The sequence below is a fragment of the Benincasa hispida genome, chromosome 1, assembly GCF_009727055.1.
Source record: "Benincasa hispida cultivar B227 chromosome 1, ASM972705v1, whole genome shotgun sequence".
Classification (NCBI taxonomy): domain Eukaryota; kingdom Viridiplantae; phylum Streptophyta; class Magnoliopsida; order Cucurbitales; family Cucurbitaceae; genus Benincasa; species Benincasa hispida.
This window is the reverse complement of record NC_052349.1, coordinates 52,790,905-52,808,016: the sequence shown is the minus strand read 5'-3', so window position 1 is coordinate 52,808,016 and position 17,112 is coordinate 52,790,905. Positions and strand designations below refer to the sequence as shown.

Below are 17,112 nucleotides of genomic sequence, written 5' to 3'. Positions count from 1 at the left end.
ATTCATTAATAAATTAGATATGTTGTAATTAATTATCATTATGATTAATATTTTATGAGATTATTTTTTAATAATTATAATTAGTTTATTCTTTAATCACAAAATGTTATATTTATTTTTTCAAACTGATTTTTGAATATTTATTATTTAATACTTCATATTTATATAAATTCATCAAATTATGAAGTAACTTGAATTACATATTTGTAATTCAAAAAAAGTTATTCATTTTCCAACAAGCGCCTGTAGCTCAGTGGATAGAGCGTCTGTTTCCTAAGCAGAAAGTCGTAGGTTCGACCCCTACCTGGCGCGTTCATATTTAGAATTTCTCTTTTTCTCTTTTTCTCTTTTTCTCTTTTTTTGTTTTTTTGTCTTATTGAAACGGTTGACTTTGACACTTTTCCATTTTTGTCTCAATGGTGAATGTCAATGTATTTCCTATTTTTCTGCAACGTTCTCTTTCAAGCTTTTTTTTTTTTGGGGTTAAATTTGATCTCTAATTTTAAACATAATCCTTTTCTTCAAATAATAATAATAATAATAATAAATTCTGATACATATACTATTATCGTCCGTTCGATATCGTTCTCAATTTCTGTTTCTTGTTTTCATTTCTATTTTCTAAGAAACTAAGTTATTTTTTAACTGTTCTCATTTCTTATTTCTATAATTTGAGAAATATTTATGAAAATAAGGTCAAATTTAAGAAATTACAATAAATAGTTTCTCCCTGTTTCATTTCTATTTTATAGAATACTGTTTTTTTTGTTTATCAAAACTCATCCTTCACTTGTTGGTTGTCATACATGTTTAAATTACCTTTTCACTGTTGTGTTTTCAACTCTCAAGCTTGGTACTTTTATTATTTTTTTAATTTTATATTTATTTCCATTGTTAATATTTTGTTTAGTTTGTTTATTAATTTTTCTATTCACAAAGATAATTCTACTATATTCTTATTTTATTTTTATTTTAATTTTAAAATTCTCGATTTGTATATTATTTTAATTTTTAATATGTATGTTAATTTTTTATATTCCAAATTTCAACTTCCAAGATGTATAGTTTTATTTTATTCTTTGTTTTTCTTTTATATTTATTTCCATCTTTTATATTTTATTTATTAACTTTTGCTATTTACAAAAATAATCATGTTATATTTATATTTTATTTAATTTTGAATTTTAAAAAATTCTCCAATATTTAAATTTATATATTATTTTAATTTTCGATATGTATATTACTTTTTTTATATTTCAACTTTTTAGTATTGATGTTTACGATATGCATGTTTATATAGTATTTTAATTCTAATAATTTTAGTATATTTGAAACCGAGTATAATTTTACAATATATAAATTTTGCTAACTAAGACATTCATTTAATTGAATTTTAATATTTTACAACCATGACATTTACATAATAATATAAATAAGTTAGATTTGACTCGACATCATTTAAGACAAATGTATCAATTTATTTTAATGTTTTTACATTTATTAAAGGTTCACAATCAATTTCATACCTGAACCTTCACCAAATGTAAAAACATTAAAATAAATTGATACATCTAGTATTAAAAATGTGGATGAATCTAAAGTTTTAGATTCATTATGATCCTTGGATGTCCAAGTGACTTTTGAAGCGTCAAAAGTTGCACCTCTTCACCATTTGTTAGAAACTCAACTTGGAAGCAATTGTTTAATCTTTCTTGAAGTCTCTTAGCTTTTGCTCTTGTCATTGGTTCTTGTGACATTATGATTGCCTCACAATTGGGTTGACTTGTAATATTCTCCCAATGATTTTTCAAAGCAAGCTCTAATTGAGTAGGATTGAACTTGCTAAGCATCATCTTCCTCTTGTAAAACTTTATGTTCTCCTATGCTTCTCAACTCCTTAGAATTCTCTTCTATAGCCCCATTTAATATATAATATAGACTAGTCAAGAAACACGTGCAATGCATGTGAAATTTTATAGTTTTAACTAAACAAATTTTAAATAATAGTTTTATTGCACGTAATAAAAAAAATATTATATAGTTTCGCTTTAATTACCACAAACTTTTAAAAAGCTAGGTAAAATAATAATACTTATTTTTAATGTTTTCACATAATTTTTTCATAAATTTTATACAGTGAGCGAAAAATTGTGCTACTAATTAAATAACGAATAAATGTGTTAATTTTTGGTATTGTAACATGGATAATGCAACAACTTTTTTTCGTTATGTAACCACTTTTGACCATCTAAGTCACTCTTATACACGAAAGGATGCATCGTTTCATTGTATAACAATTTTCATTTGATTAAAATCTCTCGATAGACATTTCACCTCTCGAACAATAGTACCAACTATTCAAAGAATGGAATAAATAGAATTTTAAGAAATTATTAATGAAAAATAGGAAGAGAGACTCTCCTTTATAGGCGAGTGTTTGGAAATTTTGTTTATAGAAAAAGAATAGGGTTGTTTTCAAATATAAGAAAATGAACCAAAATATTTATAAATAATAGCAGAATATCACAGTCTATCTGTATAGATAGCAATAGACTATTATTTGTGTCTATCATGACACAAGTAGACCACATATCGTAGATCATAGATAGATTATGAATTTTGCTATTAATTGTAAATAATTTTAGCAATTTTGCTATTTAAAATAATTTCTCAAAAGAATGTATATGTAAAAAAAAAAAAAAAAATCTTATAGTCTTAATTCAACTGCCAAATAAATAAAATGTGTGTAGTTTTTGTTTAAAGTACATTAATGTCATAAACAAATATTTATTTAATATTGTTTTGATCTGCATATATTTTCTTTTCCTCCATAAAATCTATGGAAAAGTTAATACAATATATTCTCAAAAGCTAAAATTATATATAATCTATCAATAAGAACGTAGTTCAACTAACATAATATTCATACTATCAATCTCGTGGTTCAATTCCCCCACTCCCACTCTTTAATTATAATATCTCTTCAAAAAAAAATTATATATAATCTAAAAAAATTGTACATAATCTCCTTTACTATTTACATTTTTTTCTATTTCTTTACTATTTACATTCAAAAAAAGTTGTATTTGAACTTCATTTATTCATGAACCGCAAATTTTATTTATAATTCGATTTCAGTTTAAATATTTAGTTTTATTTTCACTCTAATTAGTTCTTTTTTTGACAAGTGACTCTGACACTCCCTTATTTTAGTTGTAATTTACAATGAACTATTAAAGACTAATCATTAAAGTTGAGGACAAAATAGACATATATTAATCAATGATGGGCATTATATACGTGCAGATTAAAGATTCTCCTATCACAACCTTTTTTATATATTGTATAGGTTAAGAATTAAGACCATAATATCAAATATAAATTTTTAATGATATTGTAATAGTTGATGTTATTTAATCTCCCATTTGATAAATATTCAGACTTCGATAAGAATTTGATTTTTGACAATTAAACTTATAAACATTATTCTCATCTGAAATTTGAATTCAAAAGCAAGTTGTCCAACAGGGAAATGATCCATATCAGTGATTTTGGCTCATTCTTGGTGAGTATTGTAACTTTAGATCCCTTTTCGACTAACTATTAATGTTGTAATTTTGGGATTTAATCTCAGTTTTGATGTTTGACTTAGAATCGTATGGTGGGAAGGCTTGGGAACGGCTTCAAATCAAATGACATTTTGGGTTGATTCAAGACTCTTTTGGAGTTTGAGTTGTTTTGATAATAATATTTAGGCTAAAATCAAGGTAAGTAATCTTACTACTGGAACCGCCTTTGTGTCGGGCGATAAATTTACGATTTATTTTGAGAATTTTAAGACTGGTTACAAGGATAATTTTGATTGTTCTAAGATTCAATGGACCGTTTAGAAAAAATATATGAGCATGTGATAACATGTCTGAAGCATGTTAATATATGAGCATGATTTAGAATTTTATGAGACATATTAAAAAGACGATTGAGTAGGACCCTAAATTAGAGTTAAGTGATACTACTACTAGAATGACTTAAAACTAGGCGAAAGTTGGAGCATTTGTTGATGTATGATTTATTATGAAAGTGTGTAGGCTATATGATGTATTATGAAATTTTGAAGATTTGATTGTTTACATGAGTTAGTGTATGAAAGTGATGTACTAGAGTTGATCATTAAAACTAGATTAAATACGTACATTAAGGTTAACTAACATGACCTTGATGAGAAGATTTTAGAGAATTCATGATTATGTGAATGTTATATGTAATTTGAAGTTAGATGCAACCTCTTTTCCTTTTCAAATTATGTGACTGCATGAAGTGATGCATGTTCGAGGGCGCTAGTGCATGAAAGAGATGTACTAGGACTGGTGTATATAAAAGTGATACATACCTAGAGGGTACTGTGGGGTACGTAAGAGGTGCATACTTAGTGGGTTATGTGTATACGAAAGAGGTGTATATATAACCATGTGTACGAAAAAGGTATGCATCCCTACATTCATAGAGAGGGCCTAGGTTGCACGAAAAAGGTACACACTTAGTGGGTTATGTGTATACGAAAGAGGTGTATACATAACTAAGTGTACGAAAGAGGTACACACTCAATGGGTTATGTATATATGAAAGAGGTGTATACATAACCATGTGTACAAAAGAGGTACACATTCAGTGGGTTATGTGTATATGAAAGAGATGTATGCATAACTATGTGTACGAAAGAGGTACACGTCCCTACATTCATAGAGAGGACCGAGGCTATACGTAAGAGGTGCACTCTAGGGGAATGAAAAAAAAAAAAAGGAGTGAGCCATGTAAGGAAAATCTTCAGGTCCCACTAGTAGAGAGTTTCAGTTCATGTTGCAACATAGAATTACTCCAAACTAAGCATGCTTAACTTTGGAGTTCTTATGATTGAGCCACTGAAAAGGAAGGTGCACCTTGTTGGCATAGGCAGTAACTTTCAATTCATTTAAGCCTTTCTTAACCATTTGCATGCCCTGTTGAGTTATATGTCCTAAAACTCGCAGTTTGTAGTCTTTAAACATATTCTATTTGCAATAAAGTTGTTATTAAGGTTTACTCAATAAAGTTGTTATTGAACATGTAAATTGCACTTGTAAAGCTTGAATCCAATAAACTAACGAACCTCTGGCTATAGCATGAATACTTAAACTTTATGTAGAGACATAAAAAAGGATCAAGTTTGAGTATATAGCCAAAATAGTCTAAGTATAAGGATAAGGCTAGGTACTTTATTTTGGAGACACTATGGATGCGACCCACTTTGTATTTGATACAGACAATGTGATCCTGAAATCGTTTATGTGGAGACATGCGAGTGGAGGCATCCTATGCAAAAGATGTTTGTATCAGACTGGACGAAGGAAATAGTCACTTTTCTTTATAACACCGTTTACTGTTAAAACTGACTATTTCAACTCGATGACCTAAGGTAACTTGATCTTAATCCTAAGCTAACTATGAATTCCTATTTATTTGGGATTATCCTTTAATCAGTATGGGTGAGAGTTGCTCAACATCGCCACTCATTAAGCCTCCCATTTTAGGGGTAAAACCGGGTAGGTAGATGAGAACATAGTTCTGCAAGATGGAATTCACTCCTACTCGCTTCAGGAATAATAGATAGGTTGTTCCCTTAAGTACTAACTCCTAGTTTTTAACAAGGGGGCCTACCCTCTCTATTGATAGGACCATAAACCAATTATTCATTAGTGGATCTGTATTATAGGGATAAAATGGTTTTGACCCCACTATGAATACGAACAACCTGTGAAGAATTGACTTACAGACCATGGTTAAATTAAATGGATAGAAATATATCTACAGTGAGGAGTGTGCAACTATTAGGCTTTAGTGGGGTGACTCGATAGTTAACGAATGTTAGTTAATTCTGTTACAAGAGTTTAGCCAATTAATCTCGAATAGTTAGAGCTCATGATCTGTAGGTCCATTAGAAACCCGTACTAGCCCATAAACGAACTAAACCTTAGAATAGTGTGATGAGAGAACTTGAAATGTTCAAATTTGAATGATGGGAATTATTAATTATATATGATATAAATAAATGTTTAATTATCAAATTAAACAATATTGGAGAGTTGGAGAATATTTAAATATGATTTAAATATTAAAATACATGGATAGGGATTCATGTTTGGAATAGGTATTATATTATTTAATATTTGATATTAAATTAATTTAATCAATTATTAAGAATTAATTTTATTTAAAATTAATTATAGTATTAATTTTTGTTTAAAATTAATGAACTTATTTAATATTAATTATGGAATTAATTGAAGGGATCAAATCCCAAACAGAAGCATGTGATCGCCTTGCAATTTTGTTTTCGATTTTACATAAACAAAATATAGTACAAAAATAATAACGTAATGGATAAACAATCAAGATTAGCATGTATTTAAGGGAAGAAAAGAGGGAAAAGCGAAACCTTACCTTTGTAGATTCCCAAAATCTTCATGATTCCCTCCACGTCTTCTCCGAAATTTCTCTTCAATGATCAAGAGACACCACCGTAAATGAAACATTGTTATTCTCTAGGATCCCAAGAATTGGATGTGTGGTCTCCAAGACTTGGATGAGGAAGAAGTAGTAGAGAAAAGAAGAGAGATTTTGAGAAAAGTAGTAAGAGACTAAGATTCAGAGTTTCCAGTTCAACTGTGTCACAAACATGGGCCATAAAGACCTATTTATAGAGAGGAGGGGTGACCCCCTTCTCCTAGTCTTTCCTATTCATATTCTAGTTCTAATTTAATTAAATAATTTTTATTTAATTAATTAGTCCAATAATTAAATAATGATCTATATTAAATACAATTTAATATATATAATAATTAATAAATATACAGACATCACATGTTTATTTATCTTAATTAATTAGTTAATTAACCATTAATTAATCAGTTAAACGACTATATTAAATCATATTTAGTATAGAATTAATCAACATATAATTATCACATAGTTATATATATGCATTTCTTTAATATTTGAATCTTATTCAAATTTTTTCTCTTAATTATAGATCATATCTATAAGGATATTTGTAATACATAGTAGAATAAGAGAAAAAATCTAAAAATATATTACATCTTTAAAATATTTGCAAATATAGATGAGTTGACTAGTCAATCTTTGATTTTTTTTTTAAATTTTCAATTTCGCCCTCTATTGTCTTATCTTGTTATACACATTTTTTTAGTCTTTTTATTTTCTTTCTCTTCTTCGATTTTTGCTTCTTCCCTCCCTTTTTTCATTTTTTTATTTTATTTTCTTTCTCAGTTTTTGCTTCTTCTCTTTTTTTTTTTAAATTTTATTCTTTCCTTTATCCGATTTTTGCTTCTTTCCTTTATTTTTTCATTTTCTTTCATTTCCTTCTTTTTTCTATTCATTTTTTCTTTTTTCTTTTTATTTTCTTTCTTCGGTTCTTGCTTATTCTTTTTTTATTTTTATTTTCTTCCCTTTCTCCAATTTTTGCTTCTTCCCTTATTTTATTTTATTTTATTTTTTTCTCCGATTTTTTGCTTCTTCCCTTTCTTTTTCTTTTTTTAGTTTTTCTTTCATTTGTCCGGTTTTTGCTTCCTTTTTTTCTATTTAATTTTCTTTCCTTTTTTAAAGTTTTTTGTTCTTCTCTTTCTCTTATTTTAAAAATTTTTCTTTCATTTATTTGAATTTTTTCTTCTTCCCCTTTTTTTCACAAGAATTATGAAGCTGAGATCCGTACGTAGGACTTGAAAGTACTAAATTCATTAGTGACTTAACACCAACAAACCAATCATCAAGTTTGATTATTATAACAAATAATAAATATAAATAGCAAATGAAAGTCTATCAGTGATAGCCACAATATTTTCTATCATTGATAGCTTAATCTTTGATTATATTTTCGTAGTAAATAGCCACTTATAGAAATCTATCACTGATAGCCAACTTCATGAATTTAATTAATAAAATTGAATCTCGAATGAAAATATAAGTGGAATGCCTAGAAGTTATCACTAATAGCATTTTATCAGTGATAGAAGCTATCATCGAAAAGAAAAAGGACTTATAAATGTTTTGGAAGGACAAGAAAGGGGCAAAAAGGTGTTCGGTGACTATGATTGATAGAAGCTACTACTGATAGCATGTTACTAGTGATAGAAGCTAATACTAATAGCATGTTATCGATGATAGAAGCTACCCGATAGCACGTTATCGGTGATAGAAGCTACCACTGATAGCACCTTATCGGTGATAGAGAACTATCACTGATAGCATGATATCAGTGAGATCATTGATAACATCTTATTAGTGATGTTATCAGTGAAAGAAGCTATCATTGATAACCACAATATGAGTAATGTTAGTGATGTTAGTGATAAAACTTAGGTGATGTTTATATATCAAGTTTCTTTCAAAGGTGATAACAAATTATAGAAGTCTATCATTGATAGCCTTAAGTGTTAATATTTCAAGGTTGATTCTAATTGATGAAAGTCTATCAGTGATAACAACTGATAGTTGTTATCAGTGATAGCCATGATAAAAGATTATTAGTGATAACTATTATGGTAATCAAAGTTGTTGGTCTTCTTTCAAAGTTGATCCCTATTTATAAATCTATAATTGATAGCCACTGATAGCCTTAAGTAGTAATATTTCAAAGTTGATTCTAATTGATGAAAGTGAATCAATGATAACTACTAATAATTGATAGCAAATTAAAAGCTAATATTTCAAGATTGTTTTAATTTTTCTCAAATTGAAAGCTATCACTGATAGCAACTATCATCGATAGCAATTGATAGCTGCTATCAGTGATAGCTTTTAATTTGAGAAAACTGGGAAGAAGTGAACTAAATGGTGGCTAGGCATGTGTTTTTTAGTCTTTTACCATTTTTTTTTATCTATATATGCAATTATTTTATCCTTATACTATATATTTTATTATTTTAGGCTTGAATTCTATTTATGCCACTAGCCCTATCTATAAGTAGCCATATTATATTAATCTCATTAATATGAAATTTATTTGAACACTTCAAACCATTCCTCTTATATATTATTTAGTGAGCTAACAAGGAGACCTTATGGACCTACAGATTAGAAGCTCTAATGATATAAGATTAATTAATTAAAATCTTTAATTAAATTAATCAAATTTCATTAACTACCTATCACTCCACTAAAGATCGATAATTGCACTCTTCGCATATATTTCTGTGTCCACGAATATAACCAATCAACAGCAAGCCAATCCTTCACAAATTGCTCATAACTATAGTTGGGTCAAAATATCGTTTTACCCCTGTAGTTACATCTAACTCCTTAAATATCACTGATCCATCTAATGAACAAATAGTTTATAGTCTAGCTATAAACTAACACCTCACAGGCTAGTGAGAGATTGAGGCCTCAATGTTCAAGATCCGGAATCAGCTATTAAGGGAGCAATTTATCTACTTTTCATAAGGTCGGGAAAAAAGTGAATTCCATCTTGTGTAGTTGTGTTCCTAGCTCCCTACTCGGACAAGTCCCCAAAATGGTAGGCTTGTTGAGTCGGCTAACGAGGCCACTCTCACCCATACAAATCAAAGAATTGCCCTTATAAATAGGAGTTCACAACTCACTAGGGATTAAGGTCAAGTCACCTACGGTCATCCTAGTAAAATGTAAGTATCTTCTAGCAATAGTGTTATATAGAGAGTGTGAAACCCAAACCCTAATTTCCCTACTTAAATATGTTTATTGTTGAGATTAGTAAATTGAGGGGTTAATATTTAAGTTAATGTGGAATGGTAGGGAAATGGGTAAAGGATAAGGAAATGAAGAAGGAAAATGCTTAAGTATTGGAAACTTGACTCTCGGGTTTTTATAAGTTAGCCTAGTAAGAAGAAATTTTGGCTAAGTGTTGGTTGTGAAAAGGGTGGCCAACCATCGAGTAAACACTAGGCAAGCATCGAGTAAGCATTAGGTAAGCATCGAGTAAAAGACATGCATGATCGAGGAAAGGATTGTGCACCGGGTATGCATGATCGAGGAAAGTATCGTGCACTGAGTATGCGTGTGCGAGGAAGGGATCAGGCATCGAGTTTTCCATCAAGTATCATCAAGTAAAGGCCATTGTACATCGAGTAAATTTCAGATCGTGCATCGAGTAAAGGCTATTCGTGATCAAGTAAAGGCCATCATGCATCAAGGAAAGGCCATCGTGCATCGAGTAAAAGCCATCGTGCATTGAGTAAAGGCTATCATGCATCGAGTAAGGGCCATGCGTGAGCGAAGAAGCGCTCGGTTACGTGCAAGGATGAGCGTAAGGCACTGAACGTAAGGGCAATGGGCGTGCATTAAGGCGTGCGATTGATGAGCTATGCGATAAGGCTGTGAGCTATGCGATGAGGCTGGAAGCTGTGCGATAGGACTAAGTTGATGCATGCAGCAAGAGGCTTGTGCAAGCGTTGACGCATGAGCTTGGTAACGTAAGTGTTGGCTCAAGGGCATGCGTTGAGTATATGTGATGCATAAAAGCAAAAGCCACAACAAGGGAAAATAGAGGTTGGTTTTAGACTAAGTAATGACAAGTCGAACACATGGAGGAAGTTGGACTCATAGCGTGAGGAAACCATGCATCCAACCTATGCATTGGTTGAAGAAGTATATGGCAACCATGAGATTAAGCGTTGGAAGAAGAGTGTGGCCATTGGACTATGCATTGGTCTTGAAAGGTAAGTTAGATGCTAGGTGGGTCATGGAAAAGGCTATGATTCCAAGTGAGGCCAAGTGAGGATATGCATTCAAAGAAGCTATGCGTTGACAAGGGGGATGCATTCAAAACATGCTATGCGTCCAAGAAAGGAAGTGCGTGTTGAGATTGAGCATTCTTGGATGTTACGGAACAAAATGACAACAAGATAAGCTAGGTGGCTCAACCAAGTTAAATCTTAGCCAAACCAAGTAGGAGGTAGACGCATACATGTATAGGACAAAGATGGAGAAGAAAATTCAAAGTAGGAGGTGGTAGGGAAGTAGGTGGTGGCAAAGTAAAGAGAAGACACTCCAAAAGTTTAGAAGAAGGAGGTGTCATGTGTTGAGAGCCTTAAGGGATGATGAGGATGGTCTCATAAAGGCCTATAAATAGCACCCCAAAACTTCCCTTCAGCTCATAACACAAATTCCCTTCAAAAAGACGTTACAAAGAGTGATTGAGGGCAAGTTTGTGGAAGGCCTTGCGTGAAGGATCTCTTACTGAAGAATTCCATGAGCACGTTCGGATGCTCCGATCTCACAGTGATCGAAATACATATTATACATTCAGACGCACAGTTATGCAAACAAATCTTAATTAATGGCATGCTATAAAAAAATAAAATAACAAGGGAATGAGTTGCCATACCAGTTGAAGACAGTCTTCGAACTTTGGAACTCGATGCAGCGAAAAACTCTACCTGATCTACCAACGCCCAGCACCACGAACAACCGCACGAACACGAACGCTGCAGGGACGACACCACCAAAAAAGAGCCTTGGGTATTCTCGGAGTGAGAACCCAAAGCGTGGTCTTTGGTGAATTTGGTAGAGGAAGGAAGAAGCACAAATCGTGTAGGCGATAAACAAGTGGGAGGGAAAAAGGCGCTATAACATAGCAAAATGCTTATCGTTTAGGAGAAGCTACATGATCTTGTAGATTTTACTGAATGATCGTTTAGGAAATGGTATGCGATCATTTAACAAAACCGACACACTATACGATCGTTTAGAAAAGCTATGCGATCGTGTAGGAAATAGTGTGCAATCGTTTAGGCGCGAGGTGGACGATCGTCTAGACTAAGAGCGATTATCGTATAGGCTCTCGAAATTCTTAAGCGATCGTTTAACGATTCACCAGCGTGTTTTCCTTTCTTTTCCGGACGACTACGACAGGCTCACAATTCAAAATGAAACAATTTCATTTTTATTTCATCGGTTACAATAACCGACTCATTCCCATTAACCCACGTCCAAACGTGATTTTTGGCTTAATTATCATATAATTAACCAATTAATTAATAATAAATATAATCATATTATATTTTTTATCCTATAGTTTGATATCACATATCTACTATAGTATTTTCTCCTCTACTTGATATAAATCATATTTATATCTAATTTCCTCCAAAATAATGTATCTCATACATTTACCCAATTATATCATATATAATTAACCAGTCCAATTATATCATATATAATAGAACTTTTTCTTTTCAATTTGAATATTTCAAATTAACCCAAACTGGTTCTCGACTTTATCCAAGCTACTCATGGGACCTAATGGACTTGTGGCTCGAAGCTCCAACGATCCATGAATAGCTGACTAAACTTTTTAGCCACGAGATCCACCATCCGTTAACTGTCAGATATTCCACTAAATACCAATAGTTGAACTCTTCTTACTATAGATATATTTCTGTGCCCATCGGATATAACCAATCATGAGCTTCAATAATGCTAGTAAGTACAACAGGACCAAATTACCGTTTTGCCTATGTAGTTACATCTTACTCCTTAAGTACCACTGATTCCTCTAATGAACAATACAACATAGTCCAACTATGTGTGAACACCTCTCAGGCCAAGAGAAGGTATATGGCGCCACATCGTTCATGTAAACCCCCGAACTTAGGTTCCCTAGATAAGCATGTTTAGCCAAAGAAATGTTATATTACATATTTATTAAATAGAAATTCATGTGGTTTATAGGAATTATGAAGGAAGGAAAAAAAATATCAAATGAAGAAACATAATCATTAGTCTGCTGGAGGCACTAAGTGTGGAGTGATGTGGCAATTAATTCTTTGAACTCAGGAAGTAGTAGGAAGATTAAAAAGGGAAGTGAAATTTCAACAGCAAGGTTTTGGCAATTGACAAGAGTAAATTTAGCGAATTTGGTTCCATTTGAAAGTTGGGAGAATCTAGTTTTCAAGGTTGTTCCGCTGGAGAAAAATTGCAAGAGGAGAAGAACAAAAGTGGAGAATTGTAGAAGAGGCAGAACCACGGATTAATCAGGGCTCGAGGTGAATTTTGGAAGTTCTAAGCCAAACTATAAGGAATTCTGGGCTAAAATTTTAAGGTAAGGAAGTAACTCAAATCTAAACAAGTTTGTAGAAGAAAGTTTCTTGAAAAGAGCTCTGAATTTTGAGTTATGAATTTTTGAAGTTATAATAGGGAATTGGTGCATAAGCAGACAGTTGCTTGTGAGGAACAAGCAAGCAGTTCATCAAGGAGAATTATAGCGAGATTTGGGCATGAGGATCTCGTTTATAAAGAAAATCTCGCTGATTTTGTAAGGAGGATCTTGCTCTAGGGGGAAATCTCGCTAGGAATTGAGGTGAGTATCGCTAAGAATTTCACAGGAAAAGCTTGATCTCACTCTAGAGGATCTTTCTGGTATCGTTCTAGAGGATCTCGTTGGTATCGCTCTAGGGGATCTCGCTAGCATCGCTCAGGGGGATCTCGCCAGTAGAGCTGTCTGTATTGATGGAAGTTCCTTTACGAAATGAATTATTTGAGATATTTTACTAGGAATTCTAAGTAGTTTAATCGAGAATTATATCTTTCCAGGCCAAGAAGAGCTAGGGGAAGCGTATAAACCAATAAGAGCGATGAACAGTGAGTGACTTAGTAAACTTAAGGTTTCCAATACTCATGCATTTATGATCAAGTAAAGCACAGTGACATTAATGATGTATTTAAATTTCCTCAAGCAACAAATGGTTAGAGAATAACTTAACGCATGTTTCCCGGCTTATATGTGTGTAACACAGGCTAAGGTATGTCGTGCAACCATTACAAAAGCTATGTTTCTGATTTTGATATATGCTTCCTAAAGGAAGACTATGAGAGAATGAGTTTTGTTGTAAATGAGTGGCAATGGAACAACTCTTGTGTAAATACTAGGAAATGGAACTTAATTTGGTGTTACAAAATACACATTTGATACCAAAGGACGTTGACAAGATATCTAACCAATTAGGTATCGAAGGACATTTGAGAAGGTACCTGGCCAATTTGATACCGAAGGACATTTGAGAAGATATCTGGCCAATTTGATACTGAAGGACATATGAGAAGGTATCATAGTAGCTCGATATTGAAGGACAAATTTGAGAAGGTATCTGAGCGAAAGTACCTAAAATATGATGGTACTTAGTGTGGCCACGTGCACGTAGGCAATTATGAATAAGAAACCGAAGTATGGGTTTCTTGGTTGGTAATAAAGGTTTGAGAGCTAGAACTTTTAGGCTCGTTCTCAACTAGGGAATAATAATGTTTAATGATGTCTAAGAATGGTTTATAGCTACATATAGAGACGAATGCTTGAGTTCACGTATTGGTATATTTACATGTTTATAGTGACGCTACGCTTGTTGCTTTACGATTCTATAGTCACCCACTGAGCTTTTATCTCATAGAATTTCTGTGTTTTCTCTTTTCAGGTAGCGGTCAGTTTCCTCAAGGTTGATCCTGCTGTTGCTTACCACCGAAAGACTCGTCTTATTAAAAGACTTAGGTTAATAATCCATTTATGTACACATGTTTTGTGAGGGACTAGGGTTTCTGTAGAAATGTTTGGGCCACCTGTGAACATTTTTCTATAAACTGACGTCTTGGTTGTATGCTTGTAATTATATAATCTTCGTAAGAACTTAAGGGGGAGGTTAGCTGTTTGCGTATATTACTAATTAAATGAATAGGTTGGTATCTAGATTAGAAAGATTGGGTGGTGAGTGCTGGCAGTAGGGCTAGTATCTACCATGGTCATATCCTCTTCCAGAATAAAAGGGTAATCAGGGAGGGGGTGTGACAATTGTGGTTTTCAACATTTGGTCTTCTCCTTATTTCGTTTTCTTCTCACTTTCTTATTTATTTCATCAATTTAAATTTACTTCAAGATATCTTCAATTGATTCCTTTGTTTTTAAATAGTCTTCAATTTGCTTTAGGTTGAAGTTTAAGTTTTTTTTTATATGATTTGGGATTCTAAATTGATGTTCCGGAATGAATTTAAAATCAATTTGTAAATATAAATTGTTAGGAAGAATTTCAAATTAGAAATCACTTTAAAACATTACAATGTTGTTTTTTTGAGTGTAGGTCTCTAGTCCAGCATTGTTAAATAAGTTCCTATTTCATTTCTGATTCAGGTTTGGAATTCTTAATGTAAAATTGTTTTTTGGATTGTAGATTTGTTCTTTTTTAAACTCTGGTCAAATTAGCTTTTAGTCCATTTTCCAAAATAAACCTTAGCCTAATTTAAATTAAAAAAAAATTAAATGCTTTTTCAAAATGCTTCCTTTAAATGGTTTAAACCACTCATGACTTTTGAATTACATTTTCCTCTTAAATTAGCATACATGAAATATTTTCACAAATCCCATGATAGAATTGAGATGACTAATATCCCAGATTCGGAAGGAATTCTTCTGCAAAGGAATCAAATATAAAACTGACAGATATTGTCACTCACACAATTCAACTATACTTTATTCTTAAAGTTATGGTGAAATTTGGTGAGACCTTTCTTTTATTTAATTTTACCAAATGTTTTGAAAACAAAATTGACTAGACCTTTCTTTTCTTTTATCTGGAAGTTATTCAACTAGTTAATTTTTATTAATTTTCATCTTTATCAAATTTCATTACAAATTTCGATAATAGAGTAAAACGTTTTCAAACGGGTGTTGTAAGGGTGCTAAAACCTTCCTTACACTCATCGACCCCTGAACCTCTTTGGTAAAATAAGACCGGTCTTGTTTTTTTTTTTTAACGGGTGACCAATCACCCCCGTAATGATTGGTGGTGACTCCAAACCTTTCACCTTGAAAGAGACCCCAAGGAAAAGACGTCGATCGTTTTGCATCACGATAATGTTGCCACAGCTTGGCAACTCCATTGGGGACTATAGAGGGTTAAAACTGTTAGGTTTTANCCTGCCTCGGGGAAGGAGTGAATTCCATCTTGTATAGTTGAGTTCCCAGCTCCCAAATCAGACAAATCCCCAAAATGGTAGGTTTGAATCGACAACCTAGCCACTCGCATCCATACAAATCAAAGGACTGCCCTCATTGGCAGGAGTTCCCAACTCACTCAGGATTGAGGTCATGTTACCTATGGTCATCCTAATGAAGTAAAGTCTCTGTCATGAACGGTGTTATATAACGAGATGTTAACACTTCATGGTCAGGTCTTATACAAACTCTTTGTATAGGACACCCTCGCTCGCATGTCTCCAACACGAATGATCAGGATCAGACCATCTATGATAAGTCACATCACTTGTGACCATTCCACAAAGTGGGCCGCGTCTGTAGCGTTACTAGGATAAGGTTTACCTCCTATATCCATATACTACAGACCATTTTGGTTATCACTCAAGACATGATCCACTTGTATGTCACCACATACATGCTTGAGTCATACAGATAATCAGGGATTTTATGTTTATTGGTTTGTGGTAAAACAAATAAAATAAGTAACCGAGCAAAAATACAAGATGTGAAGTAAATATCATATATTAACAACACAAGCGTTCGTACAAACTATTTACAAACTACAAGACACGAGACTTTAGTGCATCAACCCCAACATTGCGTTGATCATAAAGAGCATGCGTTGATAGTAAGACCATGGGTTAATCAAGAAGGCAGAAGGTGCATGTGCTGTCTAGGCGTTGAGGGCATATTGTAACACCAAGTTCAAATGAGGAGTTCTCCCAAACTATGTTGGATCGACACCATCACGCAACGGAAGAAATCAGGATCCATAAGCACTCTAATTCATTAATTTTGGTTGAAAAGAAACATGCTAAAAACAAAGTATAATAGTTTTCATGAACATACCGTGGCCAAATCAACGAAATCTCCATTTCCAGTTGCAAAATCCTCCGAATCCTTATGTAGACCACTATAAAATCTTCCCTACTATCCTCTTGGTGCTTTAGATTAAGTTGTGGGACTCAAAATAAGCTGGAATCAAAGGGAATATGGAGAAAACTCACTGAACAGAACCCATTGAAGAACACCTTCTTCATCCGAATTTTTCAGCAAAACAT

At 32.5% G+C, this 17,112-nt stretch overlaps 1 non-coding gene across 1 annotated transcript; it reads left to right on the top strand.

Moving 5' to 3' along the window:
- The first annotated feature begins 239 nt into the window (after positions 1-239).
- Positions 240-312, top strand: TRNAR-CCU. Its single transcript has one exon. It is a non-coding gene; the product is annotated as a tRNA-Arg (tRNA).
- The last annotated feature ends 16,800 nt before the right edge of the window (positions 313-17,112 follow it).